General features: G+C 45.5%; 1 protein-coding gene across 4 annotated transcripts in view; it reads right to left on the bottom strand.

The window, feature by feature from the left end:
- BIRC6 (baculoviral IAP repeat containing 6) overlaps positions 1 to 23,742 on the bottom strand; it is a 1,530,571-nt gene that overhangs the window by 803,732 nt on the left and 703,097 nt on the right. The window lies entirely within an intron of this gene.

Raw genomic sequence — 23,742 nt, 5'->3', positions numbered from 1 at the left:
TCCTATTGTTAGAATTTGATCATTTCTCTTAAAAAAAAAAATACTGCAATCCTAAAAAAACATGAAGAAAAGCAATAAATTAGTGCTGATTAATCATAGTTAACTATCATGATTAACTTGAAAATTTTAATGGTGATTAAAATTAACTACGATTTATTAGCAGCACTACTTCACCTCCACAGAATGGAGTTTTGCTGTTGATTAATCGCCATTAAGGCATGTGATTAACATACAAATGTTAACAGTGATTTTAAAAAACACATATATTAATGCATGCAGCTTATGATAGTCAACCTTTTTTTAAAATTTAAAATGCCAACTGCTGCGGGCTGCACTTAGAATCCACCTAAAAGCCCCACCAACCAAGAATATTACATCCCCCTCCCCGTGGTGTAGCAGAAAGATGTCCTGGCAGTCTAGGGTAGGGTGGCTAGCAGCAATATCCTACTTGCCAGCTCTAGATTCAAAAAGGGACCACAACTTCTAATGGTGGTAGTTGTGCTAGAGGCTGTAGCCACCTTTTTGAACCCATAGGCAGAAACAATTTGTACTGTATATACTTGAATATAAGTTGAGACTCCCATTTCCCCCCAAAAAGGAGGAAAATACCCTGACAGGATCTGGACCCAGCGTCCCCTCCCACACTCCCTCCCCTACCAGGCTCCGCACCCAACCGTCTTCCTTCCCTGCCAGGTTCTGCACCCAGCAACCTTGCCTCTCTGCCAGGCTCTGCACCCAGCCCTCTTCACTCTTTGCAAAGCTCTGCACCCAGCACCCTTCACTCCCTGTCAGGCTCTGAATCCTGTACCCCCTCCCTCACTGCCCTGTACCATCTCGCTCCCTCCCAATGCCTTGCAGGCCTCCACCGGGCATGCTGCGGACCATGGTGGGCCAGGATATGAGGGATCTCCCATCCCAGCCAAACATCCCCCCCCCTAAAAAAAAAACTTGCGAATCCCCCACCCCCACCGGCCTCACGATGGGTGGGAGAGGAGGAATTCCTTCTGACTCCTGTGCCTGCCAAAATTAACAACCACCACACGTCCCTTCCCACCTCTCCCACATACCTTTCGGGTCCCTTTTAGACAGCCGGTACATGGAGCAGGAGTGATCTTCCTGCCCTCCTGCTCCGTTTGAGGCCGCTGGCTGATTAGCTGCTGTGAGTTCTCGGCCGGGATGAAAGACGGGGGTATTGCTCTTGTCCTGGCCCACCAGGTCTTGTGGCAGGCCTGACAGAGGCCTGCTTACAGATTCAGAAGTTGGGGGGGGGGTGGATCAGTGCTAACCTGAACATAAACTAAGACCCCCATTTTGAGGCCATTATTTTGCCCCAAAATCTCGGTTTATATTTGAATATATACGGTAATTGCTGCAGCCCTCCCTAACTTAGATTACCAAGACATCTTTCAGGCACACCGGAAGGGGCGGACCCAGAAAAGTAGGGTAGATGGTCAGGGGACTGGCTTCAGGACCAAAAATAAAAATTTGATTAATCGCGATTATTGTATATACTCGTCTAAGTCAGGAAATTTGTGTTTTAAAATGCAATGGAAATAGCAGGATCCTCTTATCAATGGGCAACTTCTCCCCAGTGCTAAGAAAATTAATCCCACTCCTGTGTGTGGCATGATAAAGACTCTCTTTCCATCAGCCAGGCAGTTGTCAGAGAGCATGCTCTATAGTAGACTGCAAGCAGCCTAAGTGTAATGCTGTTCTGCCACTGCTCTATAGAAGAACGATTTGAAGGTATATGGTGTGGCAAAGGGGGGAACCAACAAAGAATTTAAAAAAAACTACTAAGTGAGAAGCCAGAGAAGGAAATATGCTGCAGGGGCAGAGGTAATACAGAAGTACCATATATGCTGGCTAGAGGATGGTGGTGAATGGAATTCGCTTGGAGGAAGGAAAGGCGACGTGGAGTGCCTGGGATTGATTCTGTTTAATATGTTTATCAGCGACATTGCTGAAGGGTTAGAAGGTAAGGTTACCCTTTTTGCAGATGATATCATTTGCAAATGATACCAAGATTTGTAACAGAGTGGACACCCCAGAGGGATTGGAAAATATGAAAAAGGATCAGCAAAAGTTAGAAAAATAGTCTAGCATCTGGCAACTAAAATTCAATGCAAAGAAGTGTAGAGTGATGCATTTGGGGGGGTAGAAATCCGAGAGAACCGTATGTGCTGGGAGGTAAGAGGCTGATAAGTCACTGAGGTGGACAATCTATATATACTGTGTATCAACAAGGGATCCAAGAGGAAAAAGAACAAGGAACCGGCGTGGCTCAATGTAGTGGTGAAGGAAGTGATCAGAGACAAGAAGACTGTTTAAGGACTGGAAAAGGTAAAAAATGGACTAAAACTGAAAAAAGCACAAACATCAAAGCAGGTGCCATAAGGCAGTAAGATGGGCCAAGAAGGCAAAAAAACTTCAAGCTGTTCTTTCGATATATTAAGGGGAAACGACCCGCAAAGGAAGCGGTGGGGCCGTTGGATGACCATGAAATAAAGGGAGTGCTAAAGGAGGACAAAGCCATCGCCGACAAACTAAACACATTTTTTGCGTCTGTATTTACCAAAGAGGATATACACAACATACCGGAAGCCGACAGGCTATACGCAGGAAATGAAGACAGGAAACTGACAGGTTTGACAGTCAGTCTAGAAGAGGTATGCAGGTAGATTGATAGGCTTGAAAACGATAAATCCCCGGGACCGGATGGCATCCATCCGAGGCTAATCAAGAAACTGAAAGGGGCTATAACTGAACTGCTTCAACTAATAGCCAATCTGTCGATCAAATCAGGAAGGATTCCGGAAGATTGGAAGGTGACGAATGTTATGCTGATCTTCAAGAAAGGGTCAAGGGGAGATCTGGGAAACTACAGACCGGTGAGTCTGACCTCGGTACCAGGAAAGATGGTAGAGGCGCTGATAATGAATATTCTAATACTTATTCAACATCCTATGGGATCCCCCAAGGATGTATTCTGTCTCCCCTTCTCTTTAACATATTCCTTTCTCCTCTTCTGAGCCTTGGTCAGTCAATCGGATTTACTTCCTTCTCTTATGCAGACGATGTTCAACTCATTCACCCTTTGGATCCGGAAAATAATAATGATATTCAATCTATAAACAAAAAATTTGAAACAATACAAAACTGGCTCAATTCAAATAAATTAGCCTTAAATATTAAAAAAAACTAAATCTATGTTCTTTTCTTGGAAAAAAGACATTAGTTTGATGACCCCATTTGTTCTTAATAATATTCCAATAGAGTCCGTCTCATCCTTAAAAATTTTAGGGGTAACAATTGATGTTCCATGATCATATCAACTACATAGTTAAATCCTGTTTCTACAAACTACGCTTAATAAGATCAATCAGCAAATTCCTTGAGCCTAAATCAATTAACATCTTAGTACATTCGCTGATATTAACTAGAATGGACTACTGTAATTCTCTACTCCTTAACATCTCCCTAAAAGAAAAAAGAAGACTACAAATTATTCAGAATACAGCCATAAAACTAATCCATAACGCCAAAAAATATGATCATGTTATGCCACTCTTGATTGAATCACACTGGCTTCCCGTTAGCCATTGCATCTTCTTTAAGGTTATGTTCTTAACATTTAAAACTCTAATCTATAAAGTACCTCAATTTATAGCCAGTATGTTAATACCCCATAACTCCACGCGACCTCTTAGATCTTCCTCCCAGAATCTTTTAAATATACCATCCCTGAAAATAATCGGTACAAGAAGATCTGATATGTTTTCAGTAATGGGCCCTCAATGGTGGAACTCTCTACCACAATATATTAAAAATGAAAAAGACCCCACCTCCTTTAAAAAAATTCTAAAGACCATCTTTTCTTTTTGCCAAACTAATCTCTTTGAAACTTTTGCTATTACTTTCTTTAGTTTTTATGTAATTGATGTAAACCGAGTCGAGCTTCCTTAGGTTGATGACCTGGTATATAAAGTTAAGCTTTAGTTTAGTTTAGAGGCCATGGCCTGAGTTAAAATGCATCAAATCTGCAAACCATGTCCTGCGAGGCCAATCCGGAGCCACCAGAATGACCTTTCCCTGATGGATTCAGCCTATCATGACAGATCCAGCCTATAATGTACCAGGGAGGAAAGACATACAACAGGATGCCCTGAGGCAAAGGCTGGACTAGTGTCTAGACAACTCACTTCTGGGCTTGAACGTTGAATCGGGGATGGCCTCAGCGCTGAATAAACGCTGCCGTCGACTGCGGCCACTTGCCCAGATCCAAGGTTAAGCTGCTAAAGAAGTCTGTTTGAACAATGCCCACTCCAATAGCCTGAGCTGCCAATAGCACCTGGAGATGACTGCCTAGTGAAAGAGCATGTGGGTTTCCAGACATAGAGATGCATTCTTGGTGCCAACCTGGCGATTGACATATGTCACCGTTGTAGCATTATCAGAGAAGACTGAATGCTTGACCTTCTACAGACCTATGAAGTCTCATTAGAGCCAACCAAATGGCATGCAGCTCTAACATGTTGATTGACCAAATCTTCTGAGAGGGCGTCCAACACCCCTGAATCGAATGCCAGTTGCAATAAGCTCCCCAACCAAGGAGACTTGCATCTGTTGTTATGACCACCCAAAAAGAAAATCCAAAGAGGCAAGCCCTGGAGAGGGACAGAGGATGAAGCCACCAACTGATGCTGGACCAAGCCTCCAGTGGCCAGAGTAGACATTGATGTAACGTGTCCGTCTGTGGAGACCAGCATGAAAGCAACACCTGCTGTAAAGAACACATGTGGGTTCTCGCCCAAGGCACCAAGTCTATTGTGAGTGCCTTGAATCCCAGGAACTGAAGATAGGGCCCATGCCAATGGAGCTGACTTATCCAGGAGACAGAAGATCTAAGAGCAAAGTTGCTGGTTGTGTGCCTCTGGAAGAAAGACGTAGCTGGCAGCTGAGTCGAACAATACTCCCAGATACTCCAAAGGACTGAGTCGGCATCAAATTCTCTGTAGGTAATTTACAAACCAACCCAGCTCTTCCTGGACTTGAAACATCTGATCAACTGTGCGCCAACCCTCAGACAAGGGGACTCCAATCAACCAGTCATTTAGATAAGGATGTACTCATAAGAACATAAGAACATAAGCAGTGCCTCCGCCGGGTCAGACCACAGGTCCATCCTGCCCAGCAGTCTGCTCCCGCGGTGGCCCAAACAGGTCACGACCTGTCTTAATCACCAGAAGGGGCCCCTTGCCACTTTGGTTTCCCATTGAAGTCCTATCTTCCCATCGAAGTCCTAACCCTCCGGTCTTGCATATGCAAGACCTGGTTGGGTTTCTATACTATTTTTTATTACCTGGTTAGCTTTCTATACCTGTGTTACATCCCAGCACCTCTTTCAGTATCCCACGATCCCTTTATCCCTCAGGAATCCGTCCAATCCCTGTTTGAATCCTTGTACCGTACTCTGCCTGATCACTTCCTCCGGTAGCGCATTCCAAGTGTCCACGACCCTTTGGGTGAAAAAAAACTTCCTTGCATTTGTTTTGAACCTATCTCCCTTCAGTTTCTCCGAATGCCCCCTCGTACCTGTTGTCCCCTTCAGTCTGAAGAATCTGTCCCTATCCACCCTCTCTATGCCCCTCATGATCTTGAAGGTCTCTATCATATCTCCCCTGAGCCTCCTTTTTTCCAGAGAGAAGAGCCCCAGCCTATCCAACCTCTCGGTGTATGGGCAGTGTTCCAGCCCTCTTACCAGTTTCGTTGCTCTCCTTTGGACTCTCTCAAGTACTGCCATGTCCTTCTTGAGGTACGGCGACCAATATTGAATGCAGTATTCCAGATGTGGGCGCACCATCGCTCGATACAATGGCATGATGACTTCCCGCGTCCTGGTCGTTATGCCCCTCTTTATGATGCCCAGCATCCTGTTGGCTCTTTTCGAGGCTGCTGCGCACTGTGCAGATGGCTTCAATGATGCATCCACCAGCACACCCAAGTCTCTCTCAAGACTGCTGTCTCCCAACAATGCCCCCCCCCCCCCCAATTTGTAGTTGAACAACGGGTTCTTTTTCCCTATATGCATGACCTTGCATTTTTCCACATTAAAGCGCATTTGCCATTTGTTTGCCCAGTCTTCCAGCTTGTCCAGGTCCCTTTGCAGGTCCTCACACTCCTCCCTGGACCTAACTCTGCCGCAGTTTGGTATCGTCTGCAAATTTTATAACCTCGCACTTTGCCTCCTTTTCCAGGTCATTAATGAATATGTTGAAGAGTAACGGCCCCAGCACTGATCCCTGTGGCACACCACTCGTGACTCCCCGCCAGTCAGAATATTGGCCCTTTACTCCGACCCTCTGCAGTCTACCCGACAACCAGTGCTTGATCCATCTGTGCACATCCCCTCCCACCCCGTGGTTCCACAGCTTCCTAAGCAACTTTTCATGTGGCACCTTGTCGAAAGCCTTTTGAAAATTGAGGTAAATGATGTCTATGGGTTCCCCATTGTCCATCCGACTGCTTATTCCCTCAAAGAAGTACAGAAGGTTAGTTAAGCATGACCTTCCCTTACAGAATCCGTGCTTGCTTGTTCTCAGTAGGCCATTTCTCTCGATGTGCTCGCAAATGCCGTCCTTGATCATAGCTTCCATCATCTTCCCTATAATTGAAGTCAGGCTCACCGGCCTATAGTTCCCGGGGTCACCCCTCGATCCCTTCTTGAAGATAGGTGTGACATTCGCCAATTTCCAGTCCTCTAGTACCTCTCCAGTTTTCAAGGATAGGTTGCAAACATGCTGGATTGTGCCCGCTATTTCTTGTCTTAGTTCCTTCAGAACCCTTGGGTGGATCCCGTCCGGGCCCGGTGATTTGCCGTATTTTAACCTGTCTATCTGTTTGAGGACATCCTCCTTACTTACCTCTATGTGCTCCAATTTTTCTGCCTGTTCCCCACTCATGAGCTCCTCTGAGTCCGGTATATTAGATGTGTCTTCTCTCGTGAAAACCGACGAGAAGAACGTGTTCAACCTCTCAGCTACCTCTTTATCCTCCTTAATCACTCCCTTCCTATCAAGCAGATGAGTTGCTACCACAACCATCACTGTGATGAAGGTCCGAGGAGCTGTCAGACCCAAGGGCAAAGCTGAAAATTGATAATTATGTTTCAAAACATGAAATCTGAGAAACCTGCTGTGTCTGGGAAAATAGGGATATGTAGGTAGACCTCCTTCCAATCAAGAGAAGCTAGGAACTCTAAGTATCACATTCACATGAGTAAGGCCCATGTGTCTCCAATTGACAAAGCCTTTCTTTGGCACGATAAAGTATATTGAGTGTCTCCCTAAGCCTGAGTCTTTGGGAGACACAGGTACTAAGGCTTGAATATCAAGCAACCTTATCACAGTGGCTTTAAGTTTGACCGCCCATTTCCGGGTGCCCTGCGGGAGAGTACACAAATCAATCTATTAGAAGCTGGACAAAGAACAGCTTGTAGCTGGATCGAATGCTGTCCAGATGCCAATGACCAGACGAACTCTGTATCCAGACCTGCAGAAACTTCAAGAGACTGCCCCCTATACAAAGAGGGACCCCCCTTGGCCTGGCATCATTGCGATTTCTTGGTGGAAGAAGCAGCACAGGAAGAATAGAGCTGGCTATGCTTGGATCTAGAGAACCACTGCCTGAAGCCCTGAGAGAATCTCTGTGACATGGAATTGGAACATTATCGAGAGTGCCTGGAATCATGAAAATAAGAGAACCTTGAGTCTACTAAAAGGCAAGGTCTTGGAGAGACAGTTCAACACATAGTTCATGAGATTATCCAGGGCTTCACCAAATAAGAAAAGCCCCATAAAAGGAAGTCTCCCATTTTCTGATCCAGAGCATTATACGAGTAGAAATGAAATAAGCTGACGCTTTACCCAGGACACATATAATGTCATAGCATCAGCTATATCTACCCCAGGTAAAGTAGCTGTGGGGGTGGTTCACCTCCCTCACTCTGCAAAGTGCGCAGCCTGGACAAAGAATCGCAAATGACAAAGGACTCTGCTGAAGCTCCCAAAGCTAATGCCTCAAAAGTTACCCAAGAACTAAAGGTACTCGGGGGTCCTGCATATCCTTGAGTATCACAACGTCTTTGCTCAAAAGGAAGGTGCATACAAAGAATACATGTGAAGAATACATGTGAAGCTGAATAAATAGTTGCCAATACTCCTGTGCCATAAGATATAGCTGTGATATGGCACTTGCTACATTGAGAGACCATTCAGGAGAAACCTACTGTTCTGAAATCAAGTTATTAATGTTCAGATGCCAGAGAAACACCGATGACAACCATCACTCCACACATGAGAGAGGAGGCGGTAGAAGGAGCTGGCTGTGTGTTTAAATTGAGCTCATGCAAAGACTGAAATGAGATTAAGTAAAACAGCGGACTGCAAAACTGCAATAAATGCAGAACTATGAAATCGTCCCCAGGTACCAAAGTCAAATAGAATCTAAAATGTCAGCACACATTCCCAGGTCTCCAGGCAGAGGAGGCACATTCATAGACAATAGGGGAACAGAAAAAATAACCTCATCATCGGTATCCCCCACAGACATGTGCCATGTAAGGCTAAGCCTTGAATAGACAAGTCTGGCACACAGTGGGACTGCACAGGTTGAGTATGGCACTCCTAAAACGCTTTCCACAATAAATTAATAAATTCTGATAAGCCTTACCAGGGAGCGAGAAATCACCCTGTGATGACTCTACTTTGTGCTGTTTGGGCTGAGGGGAATCTACATCCTTTCACACCGAGCAGTCACTATATCTAAGTCCCGGAATTAGAAAAAGCTGCCCCAGCAGGCTAGCCAATCTATTGTCAGCTGAGCATGCTTAGTAGAGGTTAAGCTGGCTGCTCTGATCTGTACGTCACGGCACTTGGCAGAAGGATGCCCCTGAGGCACAGAATTTGCACTATCTTGACATGAATTTGGGGTAGAAGGTCCCAAGGACTCCATCCCAACCAGTTTAAAGGCAAAAAATTAAGTTTTGGAAGTGTAGGGAAATTTTGAAGAAAAGATTGCAGAGTGGCTAAATGGCCATCAGCAAGATTTTCACGCCTAAAAACGTTAAAACAGCTAACTTCCCAAAATGAAAAACCATTGAATTCAGGATTTTTCAGGAGGGGGATTTTTCAGGAGGGGAATATGTTGAAACCCTTAAAAATGCAATTTTCAGACATATCACCCTCTCCCCGATTCACTTCATAGGATGAAACAGCCTTATTCACAGCGACCTGTGCTGGCTATGTGCTGCAGTCTGTTTCAGCTTTTTACCGTAGCTGGAAATTTGAAGAGTCACTGCCTCATTCTGGAAGTTGTTTCTTCAAAACTGATCTCCGGGCTGCCAGCCAGACATGGCGCCTGACTACCTCCACCCCCAAGGACTGACAGATATGCTACAGAAAGGGGGAAGGTGTAAAAATGAGACACACCACTGAGCATCCTACAGGTGCTTTATAGCCTGCGCTCAAACCCACTACAGACAAAGCCTGGGTGAGACTGATCCTAAGGGAATAGTTCCTGAATCTCTGGACTGTTAATGCAAGCTGGCCATACAGGAATCATGCAAAGCATGTGCCTAAGGGCTACAGACCTCAGCTCTGAGAGTCTGCATCATCTCGGATTCAGAGATGCCTCTGGGAAACCAAGAGCCTCTGCAGCATCAAAAAGCTTCACTTACAGGAAAAATAGCCGAAAAATAAAGAAACTAAATGTGAACAGAGAAGCTCCTACAACTTTGCTGTAGAGAATAAGACTGAGGAAATCCAGCATAACCCAGAGTAAGAGGAGGAGAAGCAGAAGAATATGCAAATTAGGCTCTCTACAGACTTTGCAGTGAAGGAGGTCAAGACCGATATTCCTGTTGCACTAGAACAGTAATTATTAATTTATTGCTATTGTGTGCCTGGTTGTTATAACATTACCCTGTCTCAAAGAAGGGTCTTAAATGTCTGGTCTTACCAAACCAAAATGGTAGCGAGACTGGAATGTAACACCGGTTACTGCTGAAACAAGAGAGGAAACATGTAAAAGACAACTTGCACAAATACCCAAAATCTGGAACAATCTACTCATTCCGGACTGGGCCCACTTGAGCTGATATTAAGCTTTCTTATTCTAAACTTCTGTAAAAAGAAATAGCAATTAATGAAGAGAGGAAACTGTAACCTGTGGTTTGACTTAAAAGAAAAGGTTATGTTCAAATATGTTTTATTGAGCTCAGCAAAAACATCAAACAGGAAACAAACCAAGTACAAACAAGCTCAGCATTTTAAATAACAAAACCCATCCCCCACAGATCACATCCCCCCAATAACCCCCCCACACCCCAACACAACCCTTCCCAAAATATCCCTCCCCAGGGTCCTCCTTTCAAGTGCATTACACCCATAGAAAAACAGAAAAGGATCAGGCAAACCAGGTGCAACAAAATGAAACAGAATACAGGGATTCAACAGTTCAAAAGCGGCTTCGAGCCAACGGGGTCATAGCTGTCCAAAATGGTTCCCAAGTGCGTTGAAAGGTACAGCCTGGGAGAGAAGAAAGGTCCAGCACATCCCTCCATTCCCACATCAAGAGAGTAATCATCCAACATCGCCAAAGAGAGTAATCTGGAGCAGCATCATCAAGCCATTGCAGCAAAATACATTTCAGGGCCATTAGGACAGTCCATTTAAGGAAAGCAGCAGCTCCCCGTACACGAGGGAAATAGTGAGGAACAGTTCCAAACAATAACAATAATGGCGAATGGTAATTTTCCAAATGCGCTCCACAAAGACAAAAACAGCATTCCAAAAAGCTTGAACATTAGGGCAAGTCCAAAACATGTGTCCCAAGCCCGCTTCTGGAGCTTGGCATCGGAGACAGGCAGCAGTTTCACGCAGGCGGGATAAATAAGCCCTCTTTGCAGAGATATACAAACGGAAAACCAACTTATAGTGTTGTTCCCAAAAGGTGGTATATTTTCGAAAGGCAGGCAACCTACAGACAGCCTGCAAAAGCACATCATCTGGCAATTCCACAGCAAGGTCACGAGCCCAAGCATCTCGTAATTTGGAATGGACAAACAAGGGGGACTCATCCTTCAAATGGCGATGATGGAATTTAAGGGGGACTGGAAGTTGGGAACCAATAGTGAAAGCCGTGGACAGCAGCTCGTGGCAAGAGGCTTGCAAAGAGCTAGAGGGTAAAGAAGAAATGTAATGGTGAATTTGCATATAAGCAAAATAATTAGTGTGGGGGGGAGACCAAACTCCTCTTGCAACTGTGCAAAAGGCTTAATTTTGCCATCATCATCAACCAAGTGAAATACATAGTGAATTCCCCTTGTTTCCCACCGAGCAAAGCTCGGTCCATCTATCCCAGGTGGGAAGGAGCTATTAAAGCGGATAGGCAGAAAGGGAGTTACAGATGCAGAAAGAGCATGGTACTTACAGACCCAGTGCCAAACCTTCCGCAAGGGACAGTGGAGCACCTTCACAGAGAGAGATTCAGGCACAAGAGAAGGAAGAGAGTGAAGATATGCACTAAAGTGAGTAGAGCGAAAACAGAAGAGTTCCAAGGAAGAGTTAGGGAACACTGAAGTACCCCTAAAAAGATCATTAATGTGGCGCATGCCATAACCAACAGTCAAATAACGAAGGTTCAATAAACCCAATCCACCCCTGTACCACGGAGCTGCAGCCCTTTTATAAGGCAGACGAGGCCGCTTCCCAATCCAAAGAAATCTCTGAACCAAGCATTCCAGTCGTCTCTCATCCCGAGAGATCAAATAAAGAGGAAGGACTTGAAAAACGTATAGCCAACAGGGGACAATAAGCATGTTATAAAGATGCACCCGACCTAAGAGCGAAAAGGGAAGAGTTCCCTATAACTGTAGTTTATTCTGAAGGGCCTGGAACAACGGTTCCACGTTCAAGCGATACAGACTAGACAAGTCTTGAGGAATAATAACCCCCAAATATTTCAAAGTAGAGTCAGCCCAACAAAGAGGAAAGACACCTCTCCACTTGGCACGTAACTCAGGTGGAAAAGGTAAGGCCAAGGACTTATCCAGATTAAGAGACAGACCAGAATAAAAGCCAAATTCAGAAATTAGGTCCAATGCCGTCGGTAAAGAATCTTCAGGCCTAGTAAGAATCAAAAACATATAATCCGCAAATGCCAAAATCTTTAACTTATTCCCATCAATGTGAAGGCCCTGCACTGTCGCGAATCCCCGAATAGTACACAGCAAAGATTCCAAAGAAAGAAGAAACAGCAAGGGGGAAAGGGGGCAGCCCTGCCGGGTTCCAAGAAGGATGGAGAAAGAATCCGTGCGGGTCCCGTTGACTAGAAGCGAAGCCCTCGGGTTAGAGTAAAGAGAGCGTATAGCATCAAGGTAGAAACCACCCAACCCAACATGTTCTAGGGTACGAAACAAGAAAGCCCAATGGACACTATCAAAGGCCTTAGAAGCATCTAGACTGACAAACAGCTGGAATCTGATGAGAATGACAATGGGCAAGTGCAAAGAGAACCTTACAGACATTACAAACTGATTGACGTCCCCGGACAAACCAGACTTGATCCTCATGATTAAGCGCAGGGAGATGCGAAGTAAGACAATCAGCCAACATACGGGCAAAAAGCTTTAGATCCACGTTGATCAAGGAGATGGGATGATAGGATTCTGGGGAGTCTGCCTCCTTACCAGGCTTCAACAATAAAGAGATAAGAGCCTCGTTAGCAAAACGCGGAAAAGAGCCTTGAGAAATAGCAGCATTAAAGTAAGCCAACAAAGGACCACAAAGATTAGAAGAAAGAAGTCGATAAAAATCTCCCGAAAAGCCATCTGGACCCGGGGCCCTATCAGAGTGGAGAGCTTTGATTGCCGATTCCAATTCAGCCGCCCGAAATGGGCTATTAAGAGAACACACTACTTCCTCTGGTAGGCGAGGAAGTCCAGAAGACTGAAGAAATCTGTCAATAATTCCGGAGAGACATCATCAGGAGCATCATATAACCGGCTGAAAAAGTCAAAAAGAACCCCGGAAATATCAGATGTATTGGTCACCACCCCACCACTCTGGGTCCGAAGAGATAAGATCGGTTTCCTACTAGTCTCAACTTTAACCATGCAGGCCATGAGGCGCCCAAGCTTGTTGCCAAAACGTTGAAAACGATGTTTATGAAAAGCCATCCATCGTTGGGAACGAGAATGAAGTAGCGAATTTAAAGCCTCTTGGGTAGACAAATAGCATTCTTGAGCCTCCCTTGATGGATTCAATTGAAATGACCGCTTAGCCACTTGTAAAGCCCGTTCCAAATTAATGATTCCTCCATGAATACGCTTGTTGCGAGCACTCAGAAAAGAAATAATGTGTCCCCGAATCACTGTCTTACCTGCCTCCCAAAACAAAATAGGATCATCCATGTGTGGAGCATTATTAGCAGAGTAATCCTCCCATTGGGCCTGCAAAAAGGTTTGAGACTCCTTGTCATGAGCAAGATAGAATGGGAACCGCCAAAATGGGGTCCGAAGATACGTGGCATCCAGAGAAATGTCAACCCAAATCGGAGTATGGTCCGAAATATTCAGGGGGCCGATCTCAGCCGACTGGACTGAAGGGAACAACGTCGAAGACAGAAAAATATGGTCTATCCGGGACCAGGTACCATGGGCCCGAGAAAGATGCGTATAATCCCATACCTCAGGATGGAGAAGTCGCCAAGGGTCCACCACAGAAAGAGTATCACAAAAATCAGAGAGAAGGCGACCCTTAGCCCCCAAAGAGGCAAGAGAGGTTCCAGACTTATCTAAGTCAGAGTGCAGTACCAAATTAAAGTCTCCCAAGATAAGAAGTGGATCCCCAGAAAAACGAGAGCAAAGCTGAAGCACCCTTTGCAAAAAAGCCAATTCCCCCGAGTTAGGGCCTTAGACCACAAGTAAAAGATAAGAATGAGCACCCAAGGTGAGGCGCAAAAGCAAAGATCTACAATCAAGAGCCTCATCAAAAACCTGCACTCCAAGAGGCGAAGATTTGCGGACTAATACAGCAATGCCGCCATGGCGGCCTTGAGAGGAAGCAAAATAAACCTCACCCACCCAGGAGCGGGCCAATTTAAGATGTTCCGCGTCAGTCAGACGAGTTTCCTGTAAACAAGCAATATCCGAGTGATAACGCTGCAAAGCAGCTAATATTTTGGACCGCTTTATCGGTAATGTAATGCCCCCAACATTCTAATAGGTAAGTCTAAAAGGGGTACTCAGGTCAGAAAAGTAAGATAGGAGCAACTCAGAAAAGACAGAAGAAAAATATGTAGACTACCACAGGGGCCCAGCCACCCCCGAGAGCAGTAATGCCAACCAGCAGGAAAACCTGAAAGAGAAAACAAGAGTAATGCAAATACGGAAAAAACAAAGCATACATAAGGAAGGAAGACTCCCCACCCCCACAAACCCAACCCACCCCAACCCAAACACCACCCCCACCCACCCACCCCAAAAACCCCAGAAACCCAACTACAAACGCACACCCCAGCCTGCAGACTTGAAGTGCAGAGTAAGTCATGCAAGGATGCGAATAGGGCCCCCAGTCCCCCCACCTACCCCAAAGAGCTTAGCAAACCAAAAACCCCACACACACTAATTCAGCCACCCACCAGCCACCCCTCGCCCTCCCCCACCCAACCTCCCAACACAAAGGTGGAGACCAAGGCTCAGCAGCTCTAAGATGCCTCCATGGAGTTCCAACCAAAAGACCCCAGCCAGAATTGGACACGAGAACACTCACTGTCCCTCCCTACAATGTCCCACACACACAAGGGCCAACCAGTCTATCCTAAGACCGACAGCACCAGCCTAAGATGAGACGCAAAACCCCATTCACCCCAACAGACAGGGCCCCCCTCTAGAAAACCCTTCCCAGTCAAACAAACCCAAACAGGCAACACCCCGCCACAATCAAACCCCCCAAATAAATCACAAACACCCTTAACAGAACTTCAGGAAACAAGCAGTGCAATGAGGGCTCATGGAGTCCACAGGTAGCCCCAGTCCTCCAAGGATCTGGCACTCCCAGCATGGGAGCAAGAGATGTCCATGACCACTGAAGCACACCACTGCCACCCGGCTCCACCCCAGACACCAGGGGAGAGAAAAAACTCCTGCAGGAGGACCGAAGACCCACGTGCAGTCAGGATCCAGAAGAGGACCCCCCTCAATAATGGGGCCAACATCAGTCCTTAGCGAAAAAACAACTACGAGAGGGAAACAGCAACAATGATACCCTGAACCTCACGGGGCCGATGAAGGGCCAGTCTCCCCCGGAAGGGCATCCAAGTAGGCCTGTGCGTCCTCCACCGAGGTGTAGCTCTTCCAATCCTCAGAAGTGCAGGATAAGAAAGTTGGAAACACTGTTTGCGCTCATACAAGGCAGAGCAAACCCTGGAAAACCACCACCGCCGCTCCTGTAAGGCAGGGGAATAGTCCTGGAACAAACGGACTGGAGCCCCCTCGTAGGTAAGTGTGTTGCGTTTCTTCCGATAGTGTCGCATAAGTTCAGCTTTATGCGAGGAGTTGAGGACTTTGAGAATAGTGACCCGAGCACGGGTATGATCCTCAGCCTGCCTGCCTAGGCGGTGAGCTCGCTCCAGCCATAGGGGCCCCATCCCAGCAGGGAGCGGCATCTCTGCCTGAAGCCAGGACTCCAAGGTGGTGATCAGTCGAGAATCCGGAACCGCCTCCGGCAGACCGATCAGACGCAGATTATCGCGTCTCGAGCGGTTCTCCAGGTCCTCGAGTTTGTCCTCCTGGCACCGAAGCAGTGCTTTTAAAGAGGTGAGGTCCGCTGCATAGGCTGAGTGGGCTTCCTCCACGTGCGCGATGCGGGTCTCCAGCTCCCTGGTTCGTCGGGTGGTATCGGTTAGGAGGGATTCCAACGAGGTAAGCTGGGAGGAGAGCTGATCGAAATGGGCGTCCAAAGCCCTCACCACTGAGGCGGACAACGTCTCGATGTGTGCCGCCGACAAGGGGAGCGTGGAACCCGCCTCTGCTGCCGCCGCCATCTTTGATTCAGCCCACGAGGCTCTCACCTCCCGATCTTTAGCAGCGCAGCTTCCTTTTCCACTCATGGCAGGGCTATCAGACTGGAGGTACCGATCCATGCAGCATACGATCCAGAAACACAGGTTCACATAGGAGATCCAAAGGTAGGCAAGGCGTGAAGAGACCCAGGGCTCTGGAGCTCGAGCAAGCACATCTTGCTCGGCTCAACACATCACGTGACTCTCTGGGGTCAATAAAAAAGGTTATAAAGTAGCCAGTTTTTATAAATAAAAATATTATAACATACAGTAATACTCTCAGTTACAGTGCTAGAATCTTGTACTACAGTAGTTTCATACTTTCCTTTGTTTATGGCCTCGACTTCTACAAGGATCACAACATTTTTGGGACAATTTTTAGTCCTATAACTACCCTTGAGAACTTATAGATGAGTATATGAGGTAAATATTTTACAATCAACTGATTAATCCTGATTAAAAGTTTTGATCCAATTAACAGCTATACAATAAATATATATCCCTAAATGTGTGTTATGTTCACACTAATGAGGCACTATCAACATTAAGTCAGTGAATGAGGTGGAGTACTCCAAGTTCCTTACCTACTGTAGTAAACCATGAAAAAAGCTCTAAAGGTGCACTTCTGGAAGTAGTTTAGCCTTTTCCATGAGACACACAGCCTCAACTATAATGTTACCACTTATTACCTGCTCCCATTATTTCTGCAATGTGAAAATCCAACCAGTAAGAATTGAACATTAAGGAAGAATTTAGTTTAAAAAGACTCAGATGTCATCAGGTAGGAATGGCTACTTTTAGAGGATCACAGCCAGGATTTGAACTAGTTTCCCAATAAAAGAAAACTGTTATTGTATTGACTAGTTCTCCACTTTATGTTAGATTTGTTATTGCAATATATCATAAAACTAGACAGACCATTGCAAAATTAAAATAAAAAAAAAATCCAGCATTAAAAGGTTCTCTTTCATATTTAACTTTCACCAAAATTCAAATGGCATATTAGGCATATGGAATAGCCTACCATTATACTTTCATCAAATCCCCTCATTACAATTTCAGGCAGAAAAAATAAGGAACACAAGTATAGTATGTCGGGTGCAACTCTAGAAAAAACCAAACAGGAAAGGGACCTTGGCGTGTTAATCGATAGGACCCTGAAGCCGTCGGCGCAATGCGTGGCGGCAGCGAAGAAGGCAAATTGAATGCTAGGCATGATAAAGAAGGGAATCACGAGTAGATCGGAGAAAGTAATACTACCGCTATATAGAGCGATGGTCAGACCACACTTGGAATACTGCGTCCAGCACTGGTCTCCATACCTAAAAAAGGATTTAAAAGTACTTGAGAGGGTGCAGAGATGAGCAACGAAGCTAATAAAGGGCATGGAGAACTTGGAATATGAGGAACGACTTAAGAGACTGGGATTGTTCTCCCTTGAGAAGAGGAGACTGCGAGGGGATATGATCGAGACTTTCAAGATACTGAAAGGAATCGACCAAATAGAGCACGATAAAAAATTATTTACAATGTTCAATGTGACACGGACAAGAGGACATGGACTGAAGCTAAGGGGGGACAAGTTCAGGACAGATATCAGGAAGTTCTGCTTCACGTAACGAGTGGTGGACACATGGAATGCTCTCCCAGAGGAGATAATTGCAGAATCCACCATTCCAGGGTTTAAGGGTAAGTTAGATGTACATCTCCTTATGAGTGGCTTAAGGTGACATAGGTAAGGTTAAGCTAGATGCACATCTCTTATGAGAAGCTTAGAGTGATATGGGGATTAATACTATGCCACGGTACACCTGGCGGGGCCTCCGCATGTGCGGATCGCCGGACTTGATGGACTAGGGTCTGTTCCGGAGATGGCACTTCTTATGTTCTTTTATCTCTTCCTGTATTCCTCATGGTCTGTGCTTATTAATGTTCTTTGAATCTCAATATAAATGTAAAGATGGATCTTGAAATCTTATTGTAAACCATAAGGAATCCATGCCAAAATTTTGCAGGATATAAGAAACTGTATCATATGGTATGATATGAATACATCAAGAGATGAGAAAAAGAGATTAGGCTCTTACCTTGATATCTTTTCTACTAGATAGGTGTGTCATTCTGGACAACCAAGTAAATATCCCAGTGCTCATGAGCTGTGCAAAAGAAATCCACTCTAGCTTCTGTATCCCTCCTCCTTCACTAGAGGGTTCTGTTGCTCCCTATAGTTTGTAGTAAAGCAGGTGATAGCCCAATATAGAAACACATGTGAATGAGAGGTACAGGGAATCTCCCTGAATTACAACGCCAATCTGCTCTGAAAACATAACAAACATGCCATTAAATCAAAACAGAAACATTTATGGGGTCCAAGTATAACACCAAAGTGTTATAGCAATAGGTTAGTCTTTATACCCTTAAAGACTGACTGACATGCAAATATCAGTTTGGATTTGAATTATCTTACAGAGATAGCAGGTAGGTACAGGAGATAACTGAAAGGGTGGGACTCCAGAATGACACACTTAGAAAAGATATTAACAAGGTAAGAATCTAATCTCTTTTTCTAGTGCAATAGGTGTGTCATTCTGGATGGACAGGACATACAAAAGCAGTCCCAGAAAACTAGGGTGGGACCACAGTGCCAGCTCATAGTGCTGAGGACCCAAAGATGGAATCTTCCCTTGCTACTACATCCACTCTGTAAAAGATGGAAAATATTTGTAGAGTTGACCAAGTCACTGCTATACAAATCTCATTAGGGAAGACTAGCCGAGCTTCCGCCCATGAAGAACCATGTTTCCAGTGGATTACGCCATTATTTTCCACAGGCAATATAAGTTGATAAAATAGCCCTATGGATCCATCTGGAGATTGATGCCTTGGAGGTTGGTGTACCATGTCTAGCCTGACTAATGAGCACAAAAAGATGGTCATATAGCCTGAATTCACTGGTAACCTCAAGATATTGGAGAAGTACTCTTCACACATCCAGCGCTTTCAGAATCCGGTCCTTTTTCATAGAATTATTGGATTGGAACTTTGGCAACTAGACATCTTGATTGGCATGGAAGGCTGATACAACTTTTGGCAAAAGGGATGGAATGGTGCACAAAGAAACCCCAGCCTCTCTGAATCTGAGGAAAAGCTTTATGCAAAAAAGAGCCAGCAACTTCAAGACTTTTCTTGCTTAGGAATGACCACAAGAAAACTGACATAAGTGTCAGATTCATCAAGGATGCTTCCTTCAGCGGTGCATATGGATCTTGACTGAGGCCTTAGAAAACCACATTAAGATTCCATGTAGAGAACGGGTATTTACCGAGGGCCTGAGTAGCAGTGCCCCCTTTAGGAATCTGGCAATGTCCTGGATGAGACTCCAACAAAGCCTTTCAGCCTCAAGCCCTGAAATAGGACTCTGAGGGATGCAACTGAAAGCCCTTTGCCAAGGCCAGGTAGGAGGAAGGCTACCATAACAGAGATCAGGGCAGAGAAAGGCTCCTCCTTTTCCTTAGTGCACCAATGATAGAAGTTTCTCAGGCATCAAGCATAAGCAGAGATTGTTGTAGGCTCTTTAGATCTAAGTAGAATTGCAATGAAAACCCCTGAGTATCTCTTGTGCGTTAAAGAGCCATGCCATAAGAGCAAAGCTATCAGGAACTTCTATGGGCTCTGAGAAAGAAGGTCCAGCTGTACTTGTAAGCCGAAATTTGCATCTCTCTGATGACGCACCAGTTCTGCATACCATGGTCTGGAGCAACTTTAATCATCTCTCTTGGATGGCTTGCAATCCTGTGGAAAATCTAGCGTATCATAGGCCACGGAGGAAACACATAGTAGAGTTTGCTCTTTGGCCATGGCTGGACCAGAATGTCTAGACCCATGCTTCCAGGCTTGGATCTTTGACTGAAGAATCTATCTATTGTCTTGATTTTTGCTATTACCATCAGATCAAACGTTGGACAACCCCAGCAACAAACAAAGGTTTGGATGGCTGTTGAAGACAGTGCCCACGTGCCAGGATCCTGTGTCTGTCTGCTGAGAAACAAAGCTTGGTCACTGTCCATTTCCACTACATGTGCCGCTGAGAGTGCCTGAAGACATAGCTCTACATATCTAAAAATCAAGCGAGCTTCTACACTCAGCTGCACACTTTTAGTGGCTCCCTGGTAATTGACGTATGCCACCACTGTAGCATTGTCCAAGAAGATTCAAACCACATGTCCCTCCAAACTCTTCTGCAGGTTCTATAATGCCAAACGAATGACTCGAATTTATAATCTGTTGAGCGACCAATGCCTGTGAATCAGGCGTCTGTTGCAATGAGCTTCCCAGCCAAACAGGCTGGCCTCTGTTGTCACAATTACCCACAAAGGTATTCAGAGGGCCAGGCCCCTTGAAAATGCTTGACGGTGGAGCCACACATCCATACTGGCCCAGATTTCCATGTCCTCAGCACAGATATCTGCAGGGAGTCTGAGCTGACCACCACGATAGCAACATGGAATGATGATGCTTGTGAGGAGACCCCAGATGATGCTTGTGAGGGGTCCCCAGACTTGGCATACTTGTGATTCGCATTACCACCAAAAATAGGTACCGGGAGGGATTTTCTGCACATATCCTGGACCCACATTGGTTCCCTGGCCCTAGAGAACACGGAGGTGGAGCCTGAAACTCTCACCTCCTCCTCACATGTGCCACAGCACATAGTACATGGATGTTCCTCCACCAGTATTTAAGCACAATCAACACATGAATTTATCTAATTAGGGGTTGAGGAGTCCATTCCTGATGATTTATTGTAAAATCGAGCGGTTATGAGGCAGAAAAAAGAGGTTGAAAAAAAAAAAAAGATTAATAAAATCCAAGAGGGCCACCACAAGTAAATTTGCTCCAAAAATAGCCAGTGGAGACAATTTGAAAAAATAGCCTGTGGAGACAATTTGAAAAAATAAAAAATTCTGAAATAGGGGTTTTGGAGGTGTGAGAACTGAACTCTACCCCCAGAAACTGCTAAAAACTACATTAGACCCCCCACCACCACCACACACGATTTTCCCATAGGAAGTAAAGGGGCTGTACTCACAGTCTCCAAAGCACAAGCTTGTCAGCTCTGTCTATGCAGCTGAAGTGAAAAGAGGAATTTCTACCTCAAATTTTCTCCAACCAATCCAATCTTCAGGATCTTGGGGCTGCCAGTCAGATGAACCCCAAATCGAAACCTCCACCCCTTGGAATCTCACCACCTGACTGGGGGTAGGAAAATGCACCCTGATACCCCGAGGGCTCTTAGGGCGATTAAGTCTCTGACAAGGTCAGAAGGCAAGCCTGCTCCCAGGGGAATGGACTCCCAAGCCTTGAGGGGGCACATAGCAAGCTGGCTGCACAGTTCACCCGAAGCTTGACATGTAAAGCTGCAGTCTATGGAAGCTACTTCCTTTCCCAGGCAGAGAGAACATAAGAAATGCCTGCACCGGATCAGACCCGGGGTCCATCTAGTCCGGCGTTCCGCACACGCGGAGGCCCAGCCAGGCACACCCTGGCGAATACAATGTCACTCGTATCCCTCAATGTCTTCTGCAAGAAGATGTGCGTCCAATTTTCCCTTAAATCCTAGAACGGTGGTTTCCTCCACCAGCTCTTTCGGGAGAGAGTTCCAGGCGTTCACCACTCGCTGTGTGAAGCAGAACTTTCTGACGTTTGTCTTGGCCGTGTCCCCTCTCAGCTTCAGGCCATGACCTCTGGTCCGAGACTGGGTTACATTTGCCAATGTGAATAACGCTGTTTCTTGCTCACCATCCTTTCCCCCTGTTGGTGAGTGAGCTTGCTCCATTATGTCAATTCCTTTTAGCAATTTAAAAGTCTCTATCAGATCCCCTCTCAGTCTTCTCTTCTCAAGGGTGAATAGTCCCAGTTTTCTGAGGCGATCTTTGTAGCTCAAGTTCTCCATACCTTTTACTAGCTTCGTCGCTCTCCTCTGCACCCTCTCCAGTAGTGTTATATCCTTCTTCAGGTATGGAGACCAGTGTTGGACACAGTATTCCAGGTGTGGTCTGACCATTGCTCTATAAAGCGGCATTATGACCTCCCTTGATCTACTCGTGATTCCTTTCTTTATCATGCCTAACATCCTGTTAGCTTTCTTTGCCGCCGCTGCACATTGAGCCGATGGCTTCAGGGTTCTATCTATCAGTACTCCCAGGTCTTTTTCTTGATCGCTCTTCCCCAATGTTATACCTAACAGTTTGTACCCATGCTCCTTGTTTTTACTGCCCAGGTGCATCACTTTGCATTTTTCTACATTAAAACTCATCTGCCAATTTTCTGCCCATCTCTCAAGTTGCTTCAAATCTCTCTGGAGTTCTTCGCTGTCTTTTTGTGACCTGATTGCTCGGCATAGTTTTGTGTCATCTGCAAACTTGATGATAGCACTGGTCGTTTCTTCTTCCAGGTCATTTACGAAGATATTGAATAAGATAGGCCCAAGAACTGAGCCCTGAGGCACACCACTAGTTACTTTCTTCCAGTCTGAGTACTTCCCATTTATGCCCACTCTTTGTCTTCTGTTTTCTAGCCATTTTCCTATCCATCTCAGTATATCCCCTTCTATTCCATGACTTTGTAGTTTCTTGAGAAGTCTCGCATGAGGTACTTTGTCGAACGCTTTCTGGAAGTCCAAGTATATTATGTCAACCGGTTCTCCGCTATCGACTTGTTTGTTCACTCCCTCGAAAAACTGAAGTAAGTTTGTCAAGCATGACTTCCCTTTCCTGAAGCCATGCTGACTACCTCTCAGCAGGTCATGGTTATCCAGGTGCTGTACAATGCTGTCTTTAATCAAAGCCTCAACCATTTTCCCAGGGACCGATGTGAGACTCACTGGTCTATAGTTTCCCGGTTCTCCCCTTGATCCTTTTTTGAAGATTGGTATTACGTTCGCTATCTTCCAGTCTTCTGGTATCTGTCCGGTTATAACTGACAAGTTAGCGAGGGTTTGCAGTAGTTCTCCGATTTCCACCTTTAGTTCTTTTAATACTCTCGGGTGAATTCCATCTGGGCCAGGGGATTTGTCACTTTTTAGTTTGTCAATCTGATAGTATACCTGGTCCAGATCCACCTTCACTGTGGTGAGGCTCTCCTCTATTTCCCCCTTGAATACTTTCACTGTTTTGGGTATCGATGTGGTGTCTTCCTTGGTAAAGACAGAAGCAAAGAAGGAATTTAATCTGTCTGCAATCTGTTTGTCCTCTTTGATGTATCCTTTTCTTCCTTGGTCGTCGAGAGGGCCCACTGTCTCCTTTGCAGGTTTTTTCCCTTTAACATATCTAAAAAATGGTTTGAAGTTTTTGGCCCCTCCAAAATATCATATTTTTCAGTCTATAAGATGCAACCGTCCATAAGACACACCCACCTGTAGAAAAAAATTTCCTCTTCTACAGGGGGATACATTTGGTGGTCTGGTGCTAAGCAGCCTGCTCATAGCCAGAATCCACCCACACCCAAAGCCGCCAGCAGCCCACCCACAGCCCGAAGCCACCTGCCCGCAGCACACAGCCAGAATCTGCCCACACCCGAAGCCACCAGCAGACGAAGCAGCTCGCCCGCAGCCCAGTCAGA

This window comes from Geotrypetes seraphini, chromosome 3 (genome assembly GCF_902459505.1).
Source record: "Geotrypetes seraphini chromosome 3, aGeoSer1.1, whole genome shotgun sequence".
Classification (NCBI taxonomy): Eukaryota; Metazoa; Chordata; class Amphibia; order Gymnophiona; family Dermophiidae; genus Geotrypetes; species Geotrypetes seraphini.
The sequence above is the reverse complement of the archived record's forward strand: the minus strand, read 5'-3'. Positions and strand labels throughout refer to the sequence as shown.